Genomic DNA, 13,670 nt, shown 5'->3' on the forward strand with positions numbered 1-13,670 from the left:
AGATGACCCGAACTCTCATTTTGTGTGTGTGTGTGTGTGTGTGTGTGTGTGTGCCAGTTTGCGGATGACTCTGCACTTCTTGCCAAGACTCACCCCGGTGCAGAGAGAGCACTCGCTGGGTTTGAGACTACTGCTTCTGCCTTTGGGCTCAAGGTTAACATGGCCAAGACAAAGTTCATGGCTATTGGGACTGGGGTGGTGAACGAGGACATGGCACCTTTAAACGGCACGGTGGAGCACGTGCACTCCTTTCGTTATCTTGGATGCCATGTGACACCGGATGCCAGGTGTACCTATGATGTGTCGCGTAGGATTGCTGCTGCATCGGGCGCTTTCCACAGTTTGAAGGATGCAGTGTTCTACAACTCGGACTTCACCATCGGCATCAAGCGTGTAGTCTATGGCGTCACTGTTCTGGCTGTCCTCCTGTATGGTTCTGAGACTTGGACAACACGGCAAAGGGACCTGCAGCGGCTTGACGTGTTTCACCATCAGTGCTTGAGGATGATCTTGCACATCGGTCGTGCACGCCAGATTGATGAGCACATCTCCAATTTGCAGGTGCGGAAATGGTGGGGCGACTTGGAGCAGCCGGCTGACAAGATTCGCAGGCGGCGGCTGCAGTGGCTGGGCCATATGGCACGTATGCCGAGGGGCGACCGCATCCCTCGTCAGCTGTTGTTTGGCTCCTTGCCATCGAAGCGCCCGCCCCATGGTCCGAGGAAGCGATGGAAGGACGTGGTGCGGACCGACCTGGCGGCAATTGGCATTGAGCCCAATTCCTGGCTCGACGTGGCAAGTAATCGCCGTGAGTGGAAGTCCCAGTGCCTTGATGGGGTGGATCGTATTGTACTTGCCCGTCAAGAGCCTGTCGACAAGCCTCTGCTTTGCGGTGTGTGCAACCGCAGTTTCCGCCGCCGTCAGGATATCGCACGGCATCGTTGTACATCGCGGCGTTCAATAGCAATTATAACCCGTGGGAATGCGCCGTCACGTCAGTCGTCGGGTCCTGGTGCCGCTTCCCGGAGACAGCGCTAATCCAAGAGCTGCCCCGTATGGGGCCACTTAGCCAGTCATGGCAGTGGAGAAGAAGGAAGGAAGGTGTGTGTGTGTGTATGTGTGTGTGGTGTATGTAAATGTATGTGTGTTGCTCCCTACGTAGCCGGACAAACTCTTGTTTTTGTGTCCCGGGCGCCATGGGGCGGCGTTCTCCCATTCTCTCTCCACTGCCCCTCCGGGCTCACGTGGCTGTGACTCGACAGGGCAGGGCAAGTGTGTGTATGGCGCATGGTGTGTGCTGGCTTGTCTGTATAAATATGTTGGACAGGATTTTGTTCACCCACAACGGTGACGGAAAACCATGCTAGGTGTTGCTGGAAGTTATGGGGTCTGCGAGCAGTTACAATAACTTACGTCATGTCACAACAAAGAACGGTGCAGTGGTTGACCCTCATGTAAACATGATGGTGATGGTACCTCACCTAAGCTACCCATGAAGCTAGAAAGAACAGCAGGTCAACAGAATTGTACCAGAGGAAAGCATCTATTGCCCGAACTTCTTCATATGAAATGAACAATACCCTTCTCCATAGAGACAACATGCAGATGAAGTGTATGGACAAATAATATAATTATAAATAGGCCATTCACTGAGGGCATGGAATGATCTCTACGTGTAGATTGGATAGACACATGCACGTCTGCAAGGAAAGCATTTTGTTCATGGGTTAGTTCATGGGCCGATTGAGTTCACATGGACTAAGTTCATATCATGCCATCTCTCCTGAGCAGCAAAATTTCAAAACATACGACATTATTTCGTTCGCTAATCTCCGCTACTCGTCGTCTCACCTGGCTTCAGAAGATGTTACGAGAGATAGGAGAGTCTCCAGCAGGCAGCGCATCCATCTTCAGGAAGTGGAAAGAGCAAACGGCATGGTCCTTGGTTGAGGTAAATGCTGAACGTTTGATTTGTCCCAACCAAGATTTCAGCACTTGGTTCGTCACGATTTTCGCTTGCCAGCTAACGTCTCCGCACTCCAGCTTTCCCCTGTCGGTGTCACGTCCCAGTACACAACGGAGAGGACTACTAATAAACAGTTCACGGCACTAACAGCATTGAACACAGTACTTCTTTCACTTCGAGTCGTGAATACAAGAAGATGACTGAAAATGACACAATTCTGCAGTGATCGACCTTCTCTCTCACGGAACTAAGCAGAATGTGCGTCATCACCTGTAGTCGCCATGGAAACGGGATCAGGAAATCGGCGATATGGCAAGTTTCCCTTGCCGTACGCAAGCGAGAGATTATTATTATTATTATTAGACACAATCTCATAGCATGTGACAAGCATAGCTAATGCAGGGACAGAATCCCCTGAGACAAGGGCGTTGAGCCAGCCACGGCAATAGTAAGCTAGGAAAACAAAGCAAATATGAATTAGAGCAGAAAATGAATGGAAAATTACAAAGAAAAACGATTAACGGAAGTGAGCACTATCAAAATTCGTGCATCACCCAGGTATTCGAGAATGTTCTTCGATGATAATTATTGCGTCTAGTTCAGTTGTGATAGTAGATCTTTAAACTGACCAATAGAAGAACAAGTTTTCAGACCGTATGGTAATGATAACCAATGAGAGTAGCCGGAAAACAAAGGGGACTTTAGATACTGGGCTGACTTAACAAGAGGCAGGATGAGCGCGTTACGGGTTGAGCTTGTCGAAAACCAATTGTACTTCATCATGTGTGAAGGGGTTTTATGAAGAAATATTTTATGAACCAGTGTACAGAGATGGTGCTTATGACGAACGGAGAGAGGAGAAGTGTGTGCAAGTCGATAAAGGGCATCCGAAGGAAAACATCGATCCTTGTTGTAAAGAATTTTAAGTATAAATCTATGGTGGACTTCTAATTGGTTCAGAGTTGTGTCAGAAAGGCCACACCAAGCGGTATCGCAATAGTCGAATATAGGGAGAATATAGCACTGATAAAATAATAGTTTACACTGGATGGGCAAATGAGTGCAATGTGGTTGTAGTACCCCTAATGCTGAACTGGTTCGCTTGCATACACAGTTGACATGTGCAGCCCAAGAGAGTTTGCAGTCAAACATCACACCTAGATGTTTGTGCTGAGTAACAACACGGATAGGCATAGTCGAGTCAGGGAAGTATAATGGTTGATCAGGAGGGGATGAAGAAATATACATGGCTTCTGTCTTGTCTAAATTGGGCTGGAGTTTCCACGTTTGCATCCACATGACAGTGCTGTTGATGCGATGCTGCATGGTAAGGAGTAATTGTGCAGGGGAGGAATCAGAACAGATAAGGCCAGTGTCATCCGCATACAAACTAACATCGGGGACAACTGAAGGTAGGTCATTAACGTAAAGCAAGAATAACAAAGGACCCAGAATGGAACCTTGGGGCACTCCAGACGTTACAGGGAGGGGATCAGACAAGAAATAAGACAAGCGAACAGCCTGAGAACGAGCAGACAGATACGAGGATATCCAACGCAAGGCAGCATCCTCCACCCGGAAGGTGACCTCCAACTTGGCAAGTAAGCCACGATGCCAAACGGTGTCGAATGCCTTAGCCAAGTCGAAAAACACCATTCACACATGCTCCCATATACCATCGGAACCGATATCCAATTGTCTTTCATCTGAGCCCTACTTGAAAAATCGATGCACTTCCCCTTTAAGAGGAACTGGTGTTGATGATAAAGGCAGTGTGGAATTATGTACATTGTTACTGGTGCAAGTAACCATGCCGTGTAAGTCATGTATGCAGGTAATCAGACCAAGCGTAAAAGGATAAAGATAGCTTGCTTATGTACTACTAGTACGTGTGCTTATTATAGATACTTTGTGTGACTACTAGTTGTATGTGTCTGCATATTACTATACGTAATAGTACGTAATTGCTTTTACTACAATGTGTACTTTGTGGGGAGCTGCGTGACGATGAAATATGGCCACCAAGAGCGTATGCAATCAGAATCGTACAATATCATTACGTAGAGGATATAACCCGAGTCAGAGGGTTATACTGGCTGAATATAAATCCCGACTGCGATAGCAGGAGGGATTTATATGAGGGTACGGTATAACCCGACTAGGAGGGTCATATCCTACTTATGCCAGGTATCCTTACGCATTTCCAGAACATGACAACGAACCTATTTGGAGATCTCGTACATCATGCAGTACATGAACATCTTCTGATGGTTATCAATTGTCAATTGAAAGAATGGTCGAGCAACATCAGAAGAAGATTCCTCCGTGGATGTTTGGCATAAGATTTCCTTTCAGTTCCAGTGCATATTGTAGCATCTTCATGATCTTGTCTCGTGAGCGGTGCGGAAATCAACTGAATTGCTGGGGTGCTGGAGTTTGTCGTTGAATCAAACTGCCGTCACTAGTTACATGTAGATTACAGCTTGGACTCTTTGGGAGTAAGTGTTACTATAATTATGGTACAGTGCTGATTTTATCATGCGGCATCTTATAATCAGTTTTGCTTACTACTTGCAAGTAGATGCATTTGCATACACCCGTTTTGTATCACTGTATCACATTTCAATCCAATCTAGCATTTTCCAATCGGGTTGAAGTACACTCTGTATTATAAACTTAGTTACGAAGGAGACAGTCTGTTGATGATCTTTAACTCTTTGAAGTACAATGTACATTGCTGACCCATTTGGGATACTTCATGGTTATTCGACGTTCTTTATCTTCAGATTCAGTATAATAGAATACTCTGTAGACGAATTCCAGGTCATTCTTCTTTTCCATTGTGTACTGTTCCTTGTCAGTGTGCTGTTCTGTGTGGAGTGTACACGTGCATGTGGTGTCTGTTGTGAATGGTCCGCGCGCTGGAGTACTGCCGCCGTACAAGTTCACTGCCTAGACAGTGAACTTGTACAGCGGCAGTACCCTAACGTAAGTACCGTGCACCGGGATTTATATTGGCTAGTATCAATCCCGCGCGGGATTTATGCTAGATGAGCACTGATTGGCTGAAAACAGGCCCTCCGTACCGTACCATGGTATAATCCATGATTATAACCAATGTCACTGCTGTGTTTACATGAGAAATTTCAACCCGGGGCGAGTTCAGCCCGGGTTGAAAGTCTGTACGATAGACAAGAGGTGAGCGTTTACATGAAGACAGTTGACCCGGGTCAAATACTGATATGCCGCCAAAAGTCCACTTCTCCAGTCCTGTATGGTCACGTGAATCCGTTCGCGCGAAATTTGCATCTGCAGTGCCGTTCAAACCTGGCGCGAGATTCGCACAGAAGTACGTTTGTACGATTTTCTTGACCCGGGTTGATTTCAACCCTCCCCGGGGGGAGGGTTGAAATCAACCCGGGGCGAAATTTCAACCCGGGTCAAGCGCAATGCGTCATGTAAACGCGCCATTCATTTTATGCACATGGCGGGTTGAAAGCTGACCCGGGTCGAACTCAACCCGGGTTGAAACGCCTCATGTAAACACCGCCTTACTTTTATGGCACCGTGGAATCGTGTACAGCGTACAATGCCACAAGTCATCCCTGTGCCATTCATGTTACCGGTATGCAAATAATCACAAGGGAGTAGTACAAAAGGTGGTCATGTCAAACACAAAAGGATAAAGACGAATAGTTTTATGTATGCGCACGTGCGCGCGTGTGTGGTGTACAAGTACAAGAGGGTGTACGTGTGTATGTGTGTGGGTGTAATTTAGAAAAGCGATCCTGTCAGCTTTTCTATTATTGTGTTCACATGGCAGAAAAAACGACATCGCTATGCTACGTAAGTTTCTACGTAAGGTGCTCGGTATTTCACTTAGGCTACGTAAGTCTCTACGTAAGGTGCTCGGTATTAGATCTACCAACGAGTGGTAGCCGTGTGCTGTGCACGTGCACGGCAGACATTGTGTTCAGTGCATGCAGTCCGACTCCGCGGATCCGTGTTCGGATGTGCATGCGCGAGGAACTTCCTTGTTTGGAACTGCTTCTTGCATGAGCTGTTTCGGATATTTCGTCTCATGGCCTGGCTTATTTCGTTTCGGCGCTGCTGAGACCTCCTTTCGCGGAATATTACTCAATGACAGGTGAGTTGACCAGTTGCCTTTGATTCATTTGCTTGTGTTGACTCTTTCATTCAGGAAAAGTGTGCTGATTTTGGGACGGAATGCAATAAATAATGGAAAAGTTGACAGGATCTCTTTTCTAAATTTTGCTTTTCTGCTGCCGAGCTGCGAGGCCTCCTTTTACGGAATACTCGATGACAGGTGATCTTAGTTGACCAGTTTCCTTCGATTCATTTGCTTATGCTCACCCTTTCATTTACGGAAACGTGTGCTGATTTTATTCGGATTTAGATCCATTTTTATCTCTTTGCCCTTGTCTACAGTGTGCGAAGAACGCGAGTTCACCTTCTTGACGGTAAGGCTTATGTTAGATGTGTTGTCGAAATACTCATATTCATTGTACATTGGTACGTTACAAGTAAGGCACTGGTCAGTGGCATACTATCGTTGGCAGTTCCCAATCTGGAGGGAAAGGTTCAAGTACCAATTGACCGAGTTTGCAAAATAAATTCGCATATCAGGGGAAATCTCTATAGGGCTTGAAAGTGCTACGTCACAGCATAGCAACAATTTCAAAAATTCAAAAATTGGATCCACTTGGATCCAGTTTTTGTATGGATCCAAGCACATTTCAAGCCGTCTTACTCTCAGCAAGGTGATGTAACCAGTGAAACTGACCGATTTGGCTACTGGGGGCGGGGTTACAACTGGTGGCGAAATAAAAGTCACACCTGCATGCGACATGAGTGGGTTGCTATGCACCCACATACTTAGGCAATAGCAAAGTCACACCTTAGTGGATCCAAAAATAGAAATCTGATGTCAACTTACTACTCCCTGGCCGTTTTGACGTCATCACTTTCAAGCCCTATTGTGGAGAGGTTCAGTAACTTGTTTGTTTCATACGAAACAAGCCAATGGGTGCAGTCTCGTCTCGTGAAAATCTCGTACTTGTATGATTGGATTTGTTTACTCAAGTCTGGGCTGTTTGATTTGTGAGTACCGCCGAGATTGCACTGCCCCGAATAAAGTTTCGTGCCGCCAAAGCAAGAATTACGATCTGCAATCTGTTTGTAGTACCTGTAAGAATGTGGAGTACATGTATCGTACTTTCTCTGTTGCTGTTTCAGTTGCCGTCATGTTGCTAAAGAAAGGTTCAGCAGAGAGGTTCTGCAAAGCGAAAATTCGAACGAAGTTTCGCGACAGTCCTTGCGAAAGTGTGTGCGAATTTTTGCACGAACTTTGCGTTCTGCACATTTTCGTAGTTTGCGCGGGCCAAGTACACGTACGCCATGACCCGATCTCACGAAATTTTCTACGACAGTTCATTTCGCGTTCCCTGCAAGTTTCGCGTCCAAAGGTGCGAAGTTTCGCACTTCATGATGTAGAGCGAAAGTTTGTACGCATTTTCGTTTTGCAGAATCTCTCTAGTGACTCAATTGTTTCATACGAGACGAGTCAATGAGTCGGTGTGGCTTAGAATCTTTCGCTGTAGAAGAAATCTATTCGTATGTCTATTGGAGATATAATTGTATTCTCTGGTTATAAAACAGGTTAAGCTCACAGAATAAGTACCATCGGTCCCTTGGTGTTCGTCCTAAAGAGGTTCGACTGGATATCATTCATACTCACCAAAAGATGTGTAAGATTTTATTATTGTGGAGTGCCTTGTTTATCTTTCAGTACCTCCAACCATAGCCTTGCCCCTTTTCTCCTCACGGGATCAGTGTAGTTGTTGGAACGAGGTTTTGGACTCAGCAATGTATTCGTTTACATTTTAATACATGTTTATTGTTCCTCCTTTGCTGTGTTGTTTTAGACAATCGTGGTCCGTTCGTGGACTAACAGCTTGAAGTCATTGAACTACTTCCAAAAGTTGTATCGACATCAACAGGATAACGATTTCAGTTTCAATATGATGCTGGATGACCTTATCACGATAACCCATGACTATAAACCATTATAAACACAGAATCAACAAAGACAATTTCATGAAATTCTGCAACAGCAACATGCACAGAATGACCTCCGAATAAAAAAAGTATCACCACCACTGCTCACATGTTTCCCCGCAGAAGAACATGCATTATGCTAGTGCCATTTTCTGCAAGAAAAGGCTTGTACATCAATGCGTATAATATGGTATTGATATTATTATTATTATTAACTGGTTTGAGGGAAAGAGACAAACGGGAAAAGTCTGAAGAAAGAATTGACTGCCACCACCAGGACTCGAACCAAGGACCCTCGCTTGTAGTCAGCGATGCTCTAACCACTGAGCTATGGTGTAGTCGTCATCCCAGCAGAGGCCGTTCAACATTTTCTTCAGACTTCGTAACTCACACTTCCTGTGTTATTATTATTATTATTATTATTATTATTATTATTATTATTCTCAATTCATGGATGACATGGTGTCAACCAATATTATGAACGAGGGCTACCAGCCATGGAATAAAAGAACAAGAAGGCAAAAATGCACACGCAAAATATGGCAAGTTAAATGAAAATGAAAATGAAATAAAAGTAAATCAATCCAAAACCAAAATCAATTATAAAAATCAATCATATGATGTGAAGGCCATCATTTACATATTGATATAGGGCATTCCATTGATTGGTGACAGAAAAAACAAAAGAAATTATAGCAATAAAAACTGCTTTATGGCAGTTTTCTAAAAAAAGTTATTGTGTTCTAGTCCATGGACCCCGTCTAAAAAGTAAGAAATTAACGAAATGTGATAGCTGAAAATTAAAATTTCACACAAAACCTCACAATAATCACACACACTCGGAATGAAAAGCTACATGCAGAAGACCTTTTCCCCTCGTGATCCTCTTTCCTATGCATGCATGTTGCCAATTGTTGGTGCAGTACAAGTTTAGTGTTGAAAGCAGCATTTCAAGTGTTGTGATTATTGTGAGGTTTTGTGTGAAATTTTAATTTTCAGCTATCACATTTCGTTAATTTCTTACTTTTTAGACGGGGTCCATGGACTAGAACACAATAACTTTTTTTAGAAAACTGCCATAAAGCAGTTTTTATTGCTATAATTGCAATTGGCGTTGGGCAGGCAGACTTCGCAGCCGCACGCAAGTCGTCGCTCTTCCTCTTCTGTCCACGGGTTCTGGGGGTTAAAAAAGCAACAAAGCAAGCAGGCCTGGCCTCATTCAGTGCTGAAAACAAGTGATCTTGAACATTATGTTCAAGTCTATACAAATAAATAAGTTTCAAAATTTTCGGAATGATTTTTCCAAAGAGTTACATAAGCTAACACGTTGAGATGAAGTAGAATGGTAGATAAATAGGTATACTTTCGAAATATCCCAACTTGGTGAGGTGTCCGTGTGGGTCCAAATGAGAAATTCAGGTTCGTGTTACACCATGTCAAGATGAGAAAATTCCATCACGTTACTTACCTAGGATAGCGTCCTCCATATTCGTCACTTCCATCCATTTTGGGAAGTCGAGACTTGGCAGCAGTGTGGACGATGTACCAGAGTAGCTCCCAAAAAAGGCTCGAGCTGAAAAGAACAAGTGGCAGCTTGTCACGAAGGGATACGTCTGGTCTTCTCAGTTCTCGTCACTATTTGAAGGTTTCTCAGCGCTGTCAAAAGAGCAAAAATTTGAATTTTCGCGCGGTTTGTATTTTTTTTGTGAGGCAAAGCTCGTAATCCCGGATGTGTGCCCGTACCCCCCCCCGGCCCCCCGTGTCACCTCCCGGTATTAATATATTGTACGACTACTCCCTGGTTTGAACGTTCGACGTGACACCCACGCGTTGGTGATGATCCAGGTCACTGAGGTCATGTCCTGGTACGGTAGGTCCGCTCTCGACTGGAATGTGACACGTGGCCGCAGCATCCTGCTGGGCCCGACCAGATGAAGTCAGTTGTAGATCTACTACGGTATTCGGGTTGGTTTCGGACTCAACGGTTGGGCAGTTAGTAGCATGGCGCCTCTTTCTTTGCGACTTGCCCTGAGCCTGAGAATCTCCAACCGTAATGGCGGAACTTCCTGAACTTGGAATGTTCAGTGCGCTTGATCTGGATAGCTCGATAGTCGATATGGCTTATCAGCCTTTTCTCACGGTCTGCAGCAGCACTTCTTTCGACATCAAGTTGTTGTTGTTGTTGTTTGGCTTTATTTAAAGTGGAGTTCCAAAACAGGCCTAAACCTAATGACAATGGTCCCACTGATAATAAGAGAAAAGAAAAATATATAATAATAATAAGCGGACAAACAGAACCAAGAAGAAGATACAGCTGTAGTTAGATAACTAATATGAGCACGGCAGCAGGGGAAAAAAAAGTCACAAGCACGGCAACCGGGAAGAAAGGAGTGAGTGAGAGAGAGAGAGAGAGAGAGAGAGAGAGAGAGAGAGAGGTAGTGAAGCAGATGAGCTCATCCTAGTTGGCGGTACTGCCTAACAGAAAGGCCAGGCTTAGCGATTTGAAAGTGGAGCGCTTTCTTTCGAGGCGTGCTGTGTCTGGGAGCTGGTTCCACAGGATAGCTCCAGCATGGCTAATGCGCTTAGCTGAGGATGCAGTGGGGGAGACAGGAATGATGAGTAACTTGCTGCTCCCTCCTCGTGTTCGGAGAGAGGGACTACGGGTGAAAAAGCTTGCAAACAGAGTACTTGAAGATTTGTTCAGGCAGCGCCAAATGAATACAAGAATGTGCATGTGGGTGTATATGCTGAGGGTATGGGCATTCATGCGTTCAAGTAAGGGAGCCGTGTGAGTGCGAGGGGCTGCCCTGCACACCGAGCAAGCCGCACGTTTGAACAAACTATTTAGGCGCTTATCCTGATAAGACGATAAGAAAGGGGCATAGGCAGCAGATGCATAGTCAAATTCTGATAGTATAAAGGACCTGAAAAACTGAACACGGCAAGAAAAAGGCAAACATGCTGCACTTCGATTTAGTAGCCCAATCTTAGTGGCAACGCGGCGTGCAACATGGCTTGTCATGGTGTTCCAGCTCATGTCTGAGTCGAAATGTAGGCCAAGATACTTGGCCGTTTTCACAACAGGCAGCGTCTGCCCATTACAAATGACATGCAGCTCAAGTGCTTGAGATGGGGATGGGGGAATAGGCAATATCTGTGTCTTTCTTTCATTAAGAATTAAACCACGGCCCTTCAGCCAGGTGGCCAGGTGCTGAACAGCAGCTGAAAGGTGTGCAGAAACAGCTTCCGCAGACTCCCTGCTACATCGTATAGAGATGTCATCAGCAAACTGGATTGCTCCCACATTAAACGGCGATAGTTCTTCTGCTATGCCGCGGGCATAGACAATAAATAGCAGTGGGCCCAGTACCGACCCCTGGGGGACACCTGAGTAACTGGTGTACGGGAGACTTCTAGTCTGGCCAACCTGAACGTACTGTTCTCTATCAGAGAGGTAATCCACCAGCCAACAGAGTGCCGTGTCGCAGATGCCAAGTTCGAACAGATCTTGCACAAGAGTTTGATGTTTCACTTTATCGAATGCCTTTGACATATCAACAAAGGCTACACCTGTGTTGAGTTTGTTCATACGGGCCTCACAGATACCTTCCACAGCTAGCACTAGTGCGTCGGATGTAGAGTGGTGGGATCGGTAGCCGAATTGAGTTGGCGGGAATAAATTGCTCTGGACTAGATATCGTGTGAGTTGCTCGTGGACTATCCTTTCCAACACTTTGGATGCAATCGATAACAAGGACACTGGTCGATGATTCTTTGGCATGCTCGGATCTCCGCCTTTGAAGAGTGGCGATATCCTAGCACTTTTCATCTGGGCAGGAAATATGCCCTCTCTCAGGGACTTGTTAAAGATCAAAGTCAGGGATGGCGCCAGTACGTCTGCATGTGCGCGGAGAAGGGCTGCAGAAATGTCATCATCACCGCTGGACTTGGCCGGATTTAAACGTTCGAGGAGCTTCCTCACTCTGGCAATAGACACTGGCGCAAAGGCTGTCAGATCAGTGCATGGGGCGGGCCCGTAGGGAAATGAGAGATGCACTGGGCGGCTGGCGTCCTCTACTATCTCTGCAAAGGTGTTTCGGATGGCATCAACAGAACATTGAGGTGGCTGAGATTGTCGATGTTTACCACTCAATTCTTTGATCGTGTGCCATGTCTGTTTGGTATTGCCAGACGCAGCTCGAAACTTGGATTGGTAGTAGGTCTCTTTCTGTTGCCTATTATAGCTGGTAGCTTCCCGCCTGGCAGCCTTGAAAGCTGAGTGGGAATGTTCTGTTCCATCACTAAGCCACCTCCTATGGAGCCGGTTGCGCTTGGTCAAGAGGTGTAATAACTGGCGGTTCATCCATGGTACTGATTTTTTCTTGCGTCGAGGGCTTGGTGCAAGAGGAGCATGTCTGTCTAACACTTGTAGAAAGCGGCTGGCCCACTCAGTCCACATGACAGTTGGGCTTCCGTCAATTTCACAAAAATCCTGTTGGACCAAATCTGCCTTGAACTGGTCATGATTTATGTTTCGGTAGTGTCGCCGTAGCCCAGAAGTTACAGTACTTCTTACTGGGCTGAGTTGAAATTCACTGAGAACTGCTGCATGGTCACTGAACGCGATGGGGATAACAGTAGCCATATTTAGAGGGTCGAATGTATTGTAAAATTGATCCAGTGTGGTTGGTGCAGAGTTTGCTGAGAACCGAGTCGGCTGGTGAACTCCGGGATATAAACTGTAGCTGGCCACGAGGTCAGATAGATAATGAAGCTGTGGATCTGGAGGTGCTGTTGGATTGGTGTTTATGTTGATGTCGCCACAAATAATCACGTTCTTCTCGGGCATTATAGCTGAATGGAGATGGTCGTCCAGGCAGTCCCAGTATCGAACTGGCTCAGATGGAGGTCGATAAATGGTTCCTATCAAACAAGTTCCAGATTGGCAATGGATTTCTCCCCAGCAGCTCTCAATTGCCGATTCTGTGAGGTCCATTCTTGGCTTGACCAGGAGGGATGCCTTGGAGTACAGGCAGACTCCTCCACCGGCCTGATCTTTTCTGTCTGAGCGCAGTATGTTGAAGCCATCCAAAGCTATCTCTCCATCAGACACGGTGTCGTCTAGCCAGGTCTCGTTTACACAGATGATGTCAGGACTGTGAAGGTCGGCAAGCCATGCCAGCTCTCCAACTTTGTTCCTCAGGCTCCTAATGTTCAGCAGTAAAATTCGAATTGTTGGAGTTTGCGTTTGCATATTCAGTTCATGAGCAGCAGGGTCGTTGCCTAATCTTCTTCCAGTCATTGCACAGATATAATATTATTATCCACATCCTGACTTAGAGATGCAAATGCGTTGCCAACAGTGACACTAAACTTCGCAGCTTGCGTCTCGGGCGGCGAGTCACGCTGATAGCCCCGTGATTTCTGGCCTGGAGTCCGGGCCGGTGCTCCACAGGTGTCATCTAGGATATCGCAATCCACGCCGTATCCGCTCTTACTGTCGTCCGTGCGGCTGCTGCTGCTGTTGGTGGTCGTGGTGCTGCTCTGCGCTGTTTGTTGATCTCCACTGGCATCAGACTGGGTGTACTTATCGAAGTTCCACTCTCTTGTGTACACAGGCCTTGGC

This window comes from Sycon ciliatum, chromosome 10, assembly GCF_964019385.1.
Source record: "Sycon ciliatum chromosome 10, ocSycCili1.1, whole genome shotgun sequence".
NCBI classification, from domain to species: domain Eukaryota; kingdom Metazoa; phylum Porifera; class Calcarea; order Leucosolenida; family Sycettidae; genus Sycon; species Sycon ciliatum.